This window comes from Erythrolamprus reginae, chromosome 2, assembly GCF_031021105.1.
Source record: "Erythrolamprus reginae isolate rEryReg1 chromosome 2, rEryReg1.hap1, whole genome shotgun sequence".
Taxonomy (NCBI): domain Eukaryota; kingdom Metazoa; phylum Chordata; class Lepidosauria; order Squamata; family Dipsadidae; genus Erythrolamprus; species Erythrolamprus reginae.
Window position 1 is genome coordinate 130,089,824 of NC_091951.1, and position 12,978 is coordinate 130,102,801.

At 37.6% G+C, this 12,978-nt stretch overlaps 1 protein-coding gene across 3 annotated transcripts in view; it reads right to left on the reverse strand.

The window, feature by feature from the left end:
• Window positions 1–12,978, reverse strand: part of TENM2 (teneurin transmembrane protein 2) — a 1,054,259-nt gene that overhangs the window by 109,217 nt on the left and 932,064 nt on the right. The window lies entirely within an intron of this gene.

Consider the following 12,978-nt stretch of genomic DNA (forward strand, 5'->3'; position numbering starts at 1 on the left):
CATTATTATTACCAGGAATATGATATGGTGATAAAGTGCTTTATAATGCTTATTTTGACTGCTTTCTTAAGAATTCTAGAGAGGTTAACCTTGTTATAATTTTATGATGGCAGAAAGCAAAGAGTAACACCCAAAAATTTTATTTAGTATGTTATTTAATTTCAGTCTAGTTTAACTAAATGCATACTTCATTCCAGCAGATCAACTGTATCATAATTAAAATAAATATTTAGTGCTTCAATCCAAACAAGACAGCTATATCTGTGTCTTTCTAAAAGCATACTTTTCAAGCAGATAAATTTAAATGTATTTCTCAATGGTGTCTATGACAAAGGATGTACATCCATTTATATACTGCTCATAAGTACATACAAGGCAAAAATTGTGTTGTAGCATGGTTTCTAATTATTCCCTTTGTCTCATCCCCCATCCCTGAAAATAATTATTGGATTCTGGATGTGAATTCAAAAATTTAATAAGCTCATATTTTTAAAGTTGGTAACAATGTATCCAGTATCTAAGTACATAGCATTTACATCTAGATCAGTGATGGTGAACCTTTTTTCCCTCGGGTGCCGAAAGAGCATGGGCATGTGCTATCTCGCATGCGCGAGTGCCCACACCCATAATTCAATGCCCGGGGAGGGCAAAAACACTACCACCATCCCCTAGAAGCCCTCTGGCGGCTGGAAATGGCCTGTTTCCCAACTTCTGGTGGGCCCAGTAGGATCGTGTTTCACCCTCCCCAGGCTCCAAAGGCTTCCCTGGAGCTGGGAGAGGGTAAAAACACACTCCATCCCCTTGGAGGCTCTCTGGAAGCCAAAAACACCCTAGAGCTTCTGTGCAAGCCAAAAATCAGCTGACTGGCATTAGGTTTCAGATAGATGGCATGGAATACAATTTCTTCAAAGCAATCCATAGAAAATCTCACCAACACAAAATAAATTTTAGGATTGTATTATCAATGTCACTAATAGTTTATCAGTGTATTTAATAAAAATCTAATAATAACTTCTAATAAGTTCTAATAACTTCATTTTGAAGAAAAGTGGCAGTAAATAGCAGCTAATTGTTCTGCCAGCATTCATCTGGGAATAGAGAAACAAACAGGAAATTGATAATAAATTAGATTAATGGAGAATAAGTTACATTAGAACGTGGATTCTGATTTGTTATTCCTCTAAAAAGATAATACAAGTACAAACCTTAAGTTCAATTTATGAAACTTCAACAACAATATGACAAGATAGGGTTTAGGCTAAGCTTTTATTGTAGGAAAGGTCTTATTTATGGTTCTTTCAGCTTCTTGAAGAAAGGCCAAAAATAATAATAATGACAACATGTTCTGGCATATTTACTCAGAGATAGATAGATAGATAGATAGATAGATAGATAGATAGATAGATAGACAGACAGACAGACAGACAGACAGACAGACAGACAGACAGACAGACAGACAGACAGACAGGATAGGATAGGTAGGATAGACAACAGACAGTTATAGACAGAACATTAACTATAACTCTCTGATCAGTCTTATTCTTGCTTCATAAGCAATGGGCAATGAGGTTATTTATTTATTTATTAGATTTGTAACAATACAAATCTAAAAATTAAAACAGATTTAAGACCCTTAATATAAAAAACAATCATACATCTCATACAGACCATACATAAAGCGGAACGACCCAGGGGAATCAATTTCCCCATGCCTGATGACAGAAGTGGGTTTTGAGAAGTTTGTGAAAGGCAAGGAGGGTGGGGGCAGTTCTAATCTCTGGAGGGAGTTGATTCCAGAGGGTTGGGGCCGCCACAGAGAAGGCTCTTCCCCTGGGTCCCGCCAGGCGACATTGTTTCATCGAAGGGACCTGGAGAAGGCCAACTCTGTGGGACCTGACCGGTCGCTGGGATTCATGCGGCAGAAGGCGGTCCCGGAGATATTCTGGTCCAATTATATTTGCCATCTTGAATTTTTGTTCTTCTTTTGAAGATACACTTGCAAATTCAGTTGGCATCAACCAGACAGACTTTCCCAGAAAGTCTGTCTGTGTATCTTCTTTTGAAGATACACTTGCAAATTCAGTTGGCATCAACCAGACAGACTTTCCCAGAAATCAAATGTTTGTTGCCTGTGTTGCAAATTAAGCATATAATTAAATTATTTCAATTATCGCTGCACTGTTTTCTTATATGGCCTGGTTACTATTAGCTGCATTTATAATATATAGCATCGTGATTATTTTCTTGCTGTACAATTTCAGCATATAAATATCTGGGAGTATCAAAATATTGACACGAAATATTATTTATTAATAGAATGTCCATCTTATCAATGGCTATTCTACAGTGGTTCTAAAACAGCCTTTCTGAAATAATACTGCTTATATAGCAAGAGATCCAGAAATATATAGAATTCCTTCTTTAATTTTGATAAATTAAACTAACAATGCCAAGCTGAAATTAATTGCAAATTAATCAAGATTCAGTTACAAACAATTAAGAGGTTAGTTGCTGGTGATGTAAGTGACGTATTACAGTACAGGCAAATCAACAATGTTTCTTCCCGGCTTTTTCTTTTCAGGGAATATACAGCAAAGATATGAGCATCACTAGTATTGATGATTGACATAAACTTTTAATCCAAAGGGAGTAACATCTGTCACTTGGAGCTGCCTGTCAAAGAAATGCTCTGTTGAACAGGCAATCAAAGCTACTGCTTAAACATGAGGCAGGCAAGATCAGTTGACCTGGTGTATTTCGCTTATATTCAATCACTCATGTTTTTCATTCACTCATATGTTTCACTCAATTGCCTTTACAATCAGAGTTTAGCAAAGGAAAAGTAAAAACAAAACAAAAATATGCATTTTCACTGAATGAATTTACCATTAAGTATATTACAACATCCATGTATGCATATTATCTACATAGAAAGTATTCTAAAAGCACATACTTAATCGTCATTTAATCTCAGGCACACAAATTTATAAGCCTTTTGGGTGGTTTAATATCACTGAGTTTAGAGAGGCACCAAAACTGAAAAAGAACAATCTTATATTCTCTATAGGTCAGAGTAGGAAAGGAACATCTGTTTTGTTTAAAAATGGATTCAAACACCTATATTTAACTCAGAACATTGTTCCTTTGACTGAAAAAATTGTACATATCACTGCTTGCCTATGGGCTTATGGGTATCTCCTAGGCCAATTTTGATAAATTCTGGTTTCAGTTTTTCACTCAAAAAGTCATTGCTAGAATCAATAAAATTAATGTTGTGAAGATTAAAAATGCAAAACCATTATTACCAATTGTGCAGAATATTTTCCCCAAGTTAGAAAAAAAAAGTTCATAATTTAGTGACTCCCAGTATGAACCAGATTTGCTGCATATGCTACCCGTATTTTTATATATTTAAAACTATCAGTAACAGATTTCAATTGTTTATTATGGTGGCAATTTAAAAAATGACTTCAAGCATCAGGTTCATTGTGTTTGCTTAGGGGAGCCTTTTCCTCCCCTCCTGAGGTATTGTGGGTATTTGTACTTAGAACTTTATAAATCTTTTGTCTGGGCTGAATTAGAAACTCCTGCTGTGGCAGAGCTTGATGAGGCAAGCTAAATTACATGATTTGCTTTTGTGCTCTGAAATACTTGCATTATCTTAAATGCCACAAGCTGGATGAAATATCAAATCACAGGATTCATCATTCTATAAAGCAAAGCTGGTCCAAATAATTATTGCAGGAGGGCAAGATCTGTTATGTCTTTCTCTCTCTTTTTCCACACAGTTTTCTTCTTTTTTAAAAAGATTATTTTGTTTTTAAAAATTAAAGTAATACATTCTTTTAAACAAACAGGTCAGACGTTCTGTTCAGAAAACATGTTACTTTGCAAAGAGAATTGTGTCTTGTTGCCAAAGAAACCTTTATTTAGAGATATAGAAACTTTATTTTAGTTTTCTATATAAATCTGAAAAAAGAGTTATCTATAGCCAATATATGCGGTTCAATATTCTGCTGGTTAGATATGCATACATTTCCTCTGATTTTGTCTAATTTTGTATATTTACAATGGAAGAATATTAATTTGGATTTTTATTAGCATAGCCATTAGACATTTATCTATCACAAACTGATGACCCATCAATGCCCAGGTGTTTTTTCATCCAAATCCCACTTGCCTCCCATGCATGTGTGCATGATTTCCCCTGGGGCCCATTTGGGGCCTAGAAAGTCATGCCCCCCCTCCCATGGCCCATTTTTTGCCAAATACACCTCCCTGCAACCAAAACATACGTGACTATTGGCTAGCCGGTGAGAAGTATGCATCCATGTGTGGTGGAGCTGAGTTGGGCTCTGTGTGCCACCTATGTCCCAGGACAAACACACACACACAAAAATCACTCTGAAGAGTGTTAAGGGTGTCTTACCCTCTGCAGTATTTGTCTCCTATGTACCAAGCTTGGTTAAAATTGCTGGAGGAGTTCCAGAGTTATACTTGAACACACACACACAGAGGGGTGTTAGAGGTGTCTTAACCCCACAGTGTTTGTCTCCAAAGGGCAAGTCATATGCGTACCAAGTTTGATTGGAATTGCTCGAGGCATTCAGAGTTATGCTGGAACATACATACATACATACATACATACATACATACATACATACATACATACATACATGTTGTGGTTGGCTCTGGCCCAGCTCCTACCCCAAGGAATGTGAAGATGGATGCAGGGGAAACATCAACATGTCATAGGCCTGTTTTATTGCCGACAGAGTCAGGTAGTGCAGTTTCCTCGGACGAAGAAGGTGAGGGTGACTTGGAAGAGGGGGGCTTGGGACACAGCCCAAGAAGCCAATCTCCATTATCTTCGGTCGATTCGGATGAGGAAGTGTTAGACCCACGCAGGGGCAGAATTATGTATAGAAGAGACCAATTGAAGAAATATTACAGGAGATAAGAGAGGCCACCTGTGTTTGGGTGGGGCTCAAGCAATTAGAGCTGCTGATATAAATAGCAGCGTGCTGGCTTGGCCATTGTGGACGATTATCTGATTGTTGTTTCTTCAGGACTGTGCCTTGCTGTTTCCGGACATTGTTTGTTGATTTTTCACAACTTTGAAACCAAAGCAGAGCAAAGTGTGTGTGTCTCACTTCGTGGAAGAAGGAGGGCTGTGACATTTCTTCACAGCTGCTAACTAAGTTCAGTGGTACCTCAAGATACGAACCCCTCGTCTTACGAACAACTCGAGATACGAACCCGGGGTTCAGAAAAAATTTGCCTCTTCTTACGAACTTTTTTCGTGTTATGAACGCCAAACCCGAACTTCCGCGTTCGGCGTTCGGAAGCTGCTGGGAAGCCCCGCCGCCCGGCTGTCACCTCTTAAAACAGCCTGGGGGCTTCTCGGCGGCCTCCCGAACGCCGAACCCGGAAGTTCGGGTTTGGCGTTCGGCGTTCGGGAGGTCGCTGAGAAGCCCCCAGGCTGTTTTAAAAGGTGACAGCCGGGCGGCAGCGTTTTTTTTGCGGGGTTTTTTTTTTGGTTGCACGGATTAATTGACTTTACATTGTTTCCTATGGGAAACAATGTTTCGTCTTACGAACCTTTCATCTTACGAACCTCCCCCTGGAACCAATTAGGTTCGTAAGATGAGGTATGACTGTATTTAAGGACTGATTTAGAGGATTGTACAGCCTACAAGGTTGTTTTGGGATGAGTTCTCTTTGCAATACAAAAAGTGTGCTTTGTTTCTTTTGAATGTTGTGATAAAAAACATTGTTTTTGAACTTTCAGGTGTGTGTGTGTCTGAAATTTTTACCCTTGAATTTTCGGGAGACTCATACCATAGAGCCTGGCAGAACACATACATACATACATGAAGGAGGAGGAAGAGGAAAAGAAGAGGAAGAAGAAGAATAGGAGGAGGAGGAGGAGGAGGATAGGCAGTAGCCGAGCTGGTGGTTGAGTTCCCCAGACTTGGGATACTTCAACCTACCGTCACTCGGTGAACCCTCAGAAGTGATGCAGGCAACCATGGACCTGATGCAAGCAATTCAGGGTCCGACCCATGGGAGGACAATGACACACACTCAATATGGTATTCCTCTCAGGGCAATGGAGTTATGATCTGAAGTTATAGAGCTTAGACATCTTGTCTTTGTCATGATCAAATCATTCCCTGCTATGTCTCGACCTTACGATTCCAATTCTCCACTGCAGGAGCTTAGGGAATTCCAAGACTCGCTTATACACAATCTGGTAGAGTCTCTGGTAAGGGCCTGGAATATGGCTTCAACGGAGGCTCTTGACCAGATTGCGCCTTTGTAACCTCTCTGTGGCAGTAGATCCTGGAAAGCCTCGGTTTACCGAGGAACTCTGGGGGATGAAACGCCATAAAAGATGTCTAGAGCAGCGTTGGAGGTCCAGTAAATCTAGATCTGACCGAACACTGTTAAAAGCTCATATTAAGACTTGTCTAGTGGCGATCAAGACGGCAAGAAGCTCACATCTTTCTACCTTGATTGCATCTGCGGAATCTCACCGAGCTGCTCTATTTAGGGTGTCCCACACTGTTCTTGACATGGCGGAAGTGGTGGAGCCCTTGAAGGGTAGAGCTGAGGAATTTAATCAGTTTCTCAAATCACTCAGATCCAGATCAATCTGGATTCTGACTGGGCAGGTTCAACTGAGGTGACTGGAGCAAGTCTCAGTCAAGTTGTATGGGATGAGTTTAAACTTGTGATACCTGATGAAGTGGGCAAGGTCATAGGAACTGTTCTTTTCCGGGTCCCATTGGCCAAACAGAGCTGACTGGCGGGTCCATGGGGAAGAGCCATCTCTGTTGAGGCCCTGGAACCAATTCCCCCTGGAGATTTGTACCTCCCCCGCTTTCCTTGCCTTTTGATAGCTTCGCTCCAGCCAGTAGTAGGAATGAGGGATGATTGATTGGTTTTATATTGGGTTTTATTTTATTTCTCTTAATGTTTTAACTGTAATTGTATTGTTCTTTATTCTGTCTATATTTTATCTCTGTAAGCCACCCTGAGTCCGCAAGGAGAAGGGCAGCCTATAAATCTAATAAATAAAATAAATAAGAAGGAGGGGGAAAAGGAGGAGATACATACATACATAAATACATATATACATACATGCTATATATATATAAAAGATGGAAGAAGGAAGACGGAAGAAGAAGGAGAAGGAGAAGGAGAAATATATATATCTATCTTTATGTATATATGAAGAAGAATAGAATAGATCAATAGATAGAATACTAGAAGATGACTAGCATTTGGATTAATACAAAAGAGTACAATTTGCCAACTAAAATATCATAATCTCCAGCCCATAACCTAATATAGATTATAAAATACAGATAGTCTTTGATTTACAACAGTTCTCTTAGTGACCACTTGAAGTTGCAATGGCACTGAATAAACTATTTTATTATGACTATTTTTCACACTTATGACCATTGCAGCATCCTCATGGTCACATGATTTACATTCAGATGCTTGATAACTGACTCATATTTATGATTTTGCCATCTTCTGACAAACAAAGTGATTGGGGAGGCCACGTACATTTAACAACTGTGTTACTAACTTTTAACAAGTGCAGCATTTCACTTAACAAGTGTGCCAAGGAAGATTGTAAAATCAGTCAAAACTCACTTAACAAATGTCCCACTTAACCAGGGGTGGGCTACTGCCCAGACCGGGGGGGGGGGGGCGCAGTGGGGTAGTGAAAATGGATCTCCACCCCAGAGCACCCATTTTGCACTGAAAGATGTTGAAAGAAAATGCAGGGCGTCCTGCATAAGTCACGCCCACAGTGTGGTAGTAGAAATTTTGGTAGCCCTTCACTGCACTTAACCCAGAAATTTGGAGCTCAATTGTGGTTGAAAATGAGGGCTATCTCTATAACCAAAAATAATATAGTCCTAATATAGAGCACGCTCTGGCAGCTGGCCTGGGCCCGGATAGGAGTGCCCTTTCTGGAGGTGGCTGTTGGATTAACAATACTAGGACAAGGGGGCACTCCCTAAAGCTCATAGGTAAGAAAGTGAGGACAATTCAAGGGAAATATTTCTTCACCCAGAGGATCGTTGGTTTATGGAATTCACTTCCAGAAGAGATTGTGACAGCTGTCAGCTTGATAGCTTCAAGGCAGGATTAGACAGATTCATGGATGCCAAGCATATAGATGGTTATTGAAACGGTTGTCCAAGTGCTGCCTCTATATTGGTTGAGGCAGGCAGGATTCCCTTGAGTACCACTTATTGGGGGTCAAGGGAAAGGGAGGGTCTTGCCTTCTCTTTCTGCTCAAGATCCCCATGAACAATTGGTGGGCCACTGTGTGACACAGAATGCTGGACTAGATGGGCTTTGGCCTGATACAGCATGGCTCTTCTTATTAAGAAAGACCTCACCTCTGCCCATGTACTTTGTATTACCTTCCTCCTCATCTTTTAACAGTATTTACTACTGGGCTTGTTTAAAAATTAATGTGTAGCAATTTTAATAAGCCATGCAGAGTCATCTCTGGAGAAGACGGGTGGCACATAAATTTAATAAATAAAGAAATTAATAAATTAATAAATGAAAAATTGTAAATCTTAAAAAATAAAGAAAAATAATTATAGATGCCACCAAACTAATATAACTTTGGCCAACATTTTGGGGATAATATTAACTTTAACTTATTTAATTTACAGTGTTCCTATAGGAGCTGGCTACAAAAGACCTTTCAAAATGTGTAGGGGGAAAATTGAATGGACAAGATTTTCTGTCCAATTTCTTTTAGCAGAAGCAAAATTTCTCCAACAATATCTTATGCAAAGATGTTTCCATTAATAGCAACAATAGCATTTCTACTAAGAAAACACAATGCATAAAAGCCAGAAAGGTTGCAATCTGTTGGAGAGAGTACAGCGAAATACAAGATTTTCGCACAAACTCCACTCTTCCTGTATTCCACTCTCTCAAACGTTTTCTACTGCAAATTGCCCTTTCCTCAAATTGAATGACAACTTCTAAGGGGGGGGTGGGGGGTTGGAAATGCAGAAATTTTGCTTGGTATTCTTTCATAGTTCATGGGAAAACAGTAATGGATAATATACACAATGGAAAAGAAAGTCCACTTTCTGCCTAAGTGCTTTTGGGACTAAAGCATCTATCTGTAGCTAATTACTGCTTTTGCTGGCTTGAGTAAAAGGTAAGAAATGATATAAATAAAAGTTTTGAAGAGAATGTGGAATATCATCTCCTGAATCACATCAGACAATGTTGAGAAGGTTAGGTTCTATTCCTCCTTTTCCAGGCAAATAAACTACAGAAAATCAATCTGTCAAATTTCCTAGGAAAACTGGAAAAACTCTGGAAAACAGTTTCTAGTTGTTTTCTCACCCAGTATTGTGCTGTGTAAGATGCCCCACATTTGGCAAAATTAAAGCAATAAGATTTTATTTTTATTTTCTTCTACTGCTCTGATGTGACGTTAAGGAAACTCTACTTGTTATACAACAATGATGAAAAAAAGTGCCAAAGGCTGATGTGTCCTGGTGTTATGCTAATGAGACATGGTTAAGATAACACATTTATATATCTATAAATCTCCACTACAATAATTCAGGAGCCAGATTAGTGGTGATATTATAGCTCACCAAACAATCTTTCCTGAATTCTCTCTAACTAGAATGTCAAAGCAAGGCAGTATCTCTCTCTCTCCTCCCCCCCCTCTTTTGAAAACCTTACAGAGAAGCCATCTGTACCCTTTTATTCTTTTATTTTATATTTTATTTATTTTTAAGAATACTTAAAAATAAATTCAAATCTCTTTTTTTGTCTGTAAATGTTGTTTCCAAATTCTTTAACTCGTTGAATAATGTTTATGATGTTTTTATTGCATGTGGCGTCTACAGATTTCAATCACAATCCTGTCAGTATAAAATGTATCATATAATTATAAATAAACTAGCCTTAATCTCCATCAAATATATGTAACAATTATTTACTGAGAACCTGAATTCTGCATAGAGTAAATTAAAGATTTCAAACATTTTTTAAAAAATAATTATACCCACACCTTAGAATGAAGCTTTAATAAAGAGCTAGCATCTGGAAAACTTTTTTAAAAAATTAGGAAACTTCTTTACTAATTTTTTTTTTTTTTAGAAAAGCATTCTCTTTAAATATATGTATGCAAATTGTGTATATATGTCTACACGTGTTATATGTAGAAAAATCAGTAAGTTATGAAACATCTTACTGAATTCTTCTAATATAAGCAAAATAAACACTACATATTTGGCAATGAATAACTTTCTTCCTGGTGATACAAGAATTTTATTGATTGGTATTTTATTTTTAAGCAGAAAATAAATAGACACTCTGTAGAATTGATTGGGATTCTTTTTTGTCTCATTTTTATCCTATCATTATGATCCAGACATATTAAAGTTCCATGGAGAACGATGGACCACATGGTTAGGATGCTGTGATGGAGATTAGCAACCCTACATTTGAGACCCCAGTATGCTGCATGGTGGGATGAGCTCCCATCATTTGCTCCAGCTCCTGGGGACATAAAAAAGAGCCTGGGCAACAATAAAGTCTTTCAACCTGGAAATGCCTTACAACAGTGCCTCTGATACAAACAGGGGGATCATAATTCCAAATGTATTATGATAGAATAAATGTTTTTAAAAATAAATTCCCCCATTAATTTAGCCCTAGCATTTATATCTAAAATGTTTCATGTAATTGGTCATTTTTCCTCAGACTTCCTTACAGATTTCTTCCTGTAAGACTGGAGTGGTTGACCATAGAAACATAATGGACCACAAATAGAGAAATCAATATGCTTTAAGGCAGTGGTTCTCAACCTTTCTAATGCTGCGACCCCTTAATACAGTTCCTCATGTTGTGGTGACCCCAAATCATAAGTCTAGCACCAATTCTCCCAACACAGCTTTAAGCTGATTGGCAGGAAGGTTAAAGGGACACCCCCACTGTAAATGCCTAATTGGTCATATTGTAAAAATATGTTCTAAGGTGCCAGAATAGAAGCTTTATTTCCTAACACCATAGGAAATTTGGCTTTTCCCATGGTCTTAGGCGACCCTTATGAAATGATACTTTACCATTATCATTAAAGTCTGCCTCCAGCATTTTTCTAATTTGTTTCTATCTGATATACTGTAGCTACCAGTTGCTTTTTCTGGGTTTCTGCAATGACTTTGGCTTACTTACCGTATATTCTTGGTGTCCTTTGCTTACTCATAGGAATACCTGTACTCACTATCCCCACTTATATTCTTGGTGTCCTTTGCTTACTCATAGGAATACTCACTATCCCCCTTATCATAATAAAGCTTGCATACTCATAATAAACCTTTCCCACAATTAACCTCATTTTGGTACTAATAGATCCTAAATAAAAGGTTTATTAAAAGATTAAGTTTCATTTTATTTAAGCACAAATCTTAACGACATCTCCATATTTTATTGGCTATTTTTTAAGCTTTCCTGTCTACTACACAGCTGTGAAATTTCCCATCTGTAAAAACATCTGTTCTTACTTAATGTGTTTTAGTATGTATGTGATCAATTGCCTATGTATTGCCACCTTGTGAGGCAGATCCTCACTAGAAAATATAATGTATTAGTACAATTTGCATACTGAATACACTTGCAGTATATTGTTGTCTTCAACCAATGCACTTTTTGCATCATAAAAAACATTATTTACATATTTATCCACACATACAGGATGCGGGCAATAAGACATTGCTGATCTCTTTCTTGCACCCTGTTGAACTACTTGCAAAGTACTTTCACTTAATTTTGAAAAAAATATTAGATGTTCTGCTTATTTCAATTGTCTACTGTTTTATAATTCAGGTTGTTTAGTTTTCTCTAAAACTACATACCAAATTATTATTTACTTTTGTATACTTTTCAACAAATCTCAAAAACAAAACAATTCACTTCCACTTCACCCCACAATAGTTTACAGAAAGTTCAACTATATTACAACTGATTAGGAAAAAAAAGCCACTTCAGTTTTTCAGTGCTGTTGACATCATGACAATCCAATCATCTGGTTCTATTTCCACTCTAATGCTGAACACTCATATAAATGGGTCGCTAGGGTCACCCGGCCAAAGAATGCAAGAAATACTCAAATAAACAACTTGTGACAATAAGCTTTAAATGTCAAGAAAGACTGTTGGTTGAATGTTAAACTATTAATAAAAATGAATTCTTTGAATATTATTCAATGTATCTGGAGCTAAATAATTGAAAATGGATTGTGTGTGATGAATAAAAATGCATGTTGAAGAAACACACACACACACACACACACAAACCGATTGAAAAAAATGTAATACATAAAATGTGTGACTGGTGAATGTGTTAAAACAAATAGCTATAGCATTTGACGTGAGAGGTATACTTTATAGTAAAATCATTTTAAATTTATCACTGGCTAAGTTTCTTCCAGCATGTAGTGTCTTCAAGATAGCATATATCAATACTGGGATTGAACTCTGTTTTACTAATTAACATGTTTCTTTATTTAAAAAAAACCCCAGGAACAAATTCTTGTATCATAGCCAGTAAAATGAATTCCACTACTGTATTTTGTTCCATTTAGCACTTTCTGCTTTGTGAATTGAAGTTGATAAAATACAAGTATTACCTTTGCCCAGAATTCTCTTGTATTTGCCCATAGCTGGCAGTTAACAATACCTTGGAAAGTTTCCTGCTTAATCATCTGTGCCTTTGCTTGAATAATCCACAATGTATGCTGGTATTTTTGCAAGTATAAGTCACACAGAGGGTATATCTGAAGGAGCACTGAGACATGAAATTCTAAACCACACAAATGCCTAGTGAGAATTCTAGCCTCCAAACCTGAGCTTTGCCAGAAATGAATCAAGCCCTATATTTAAAATAAGTCTTTCAGGTCACATT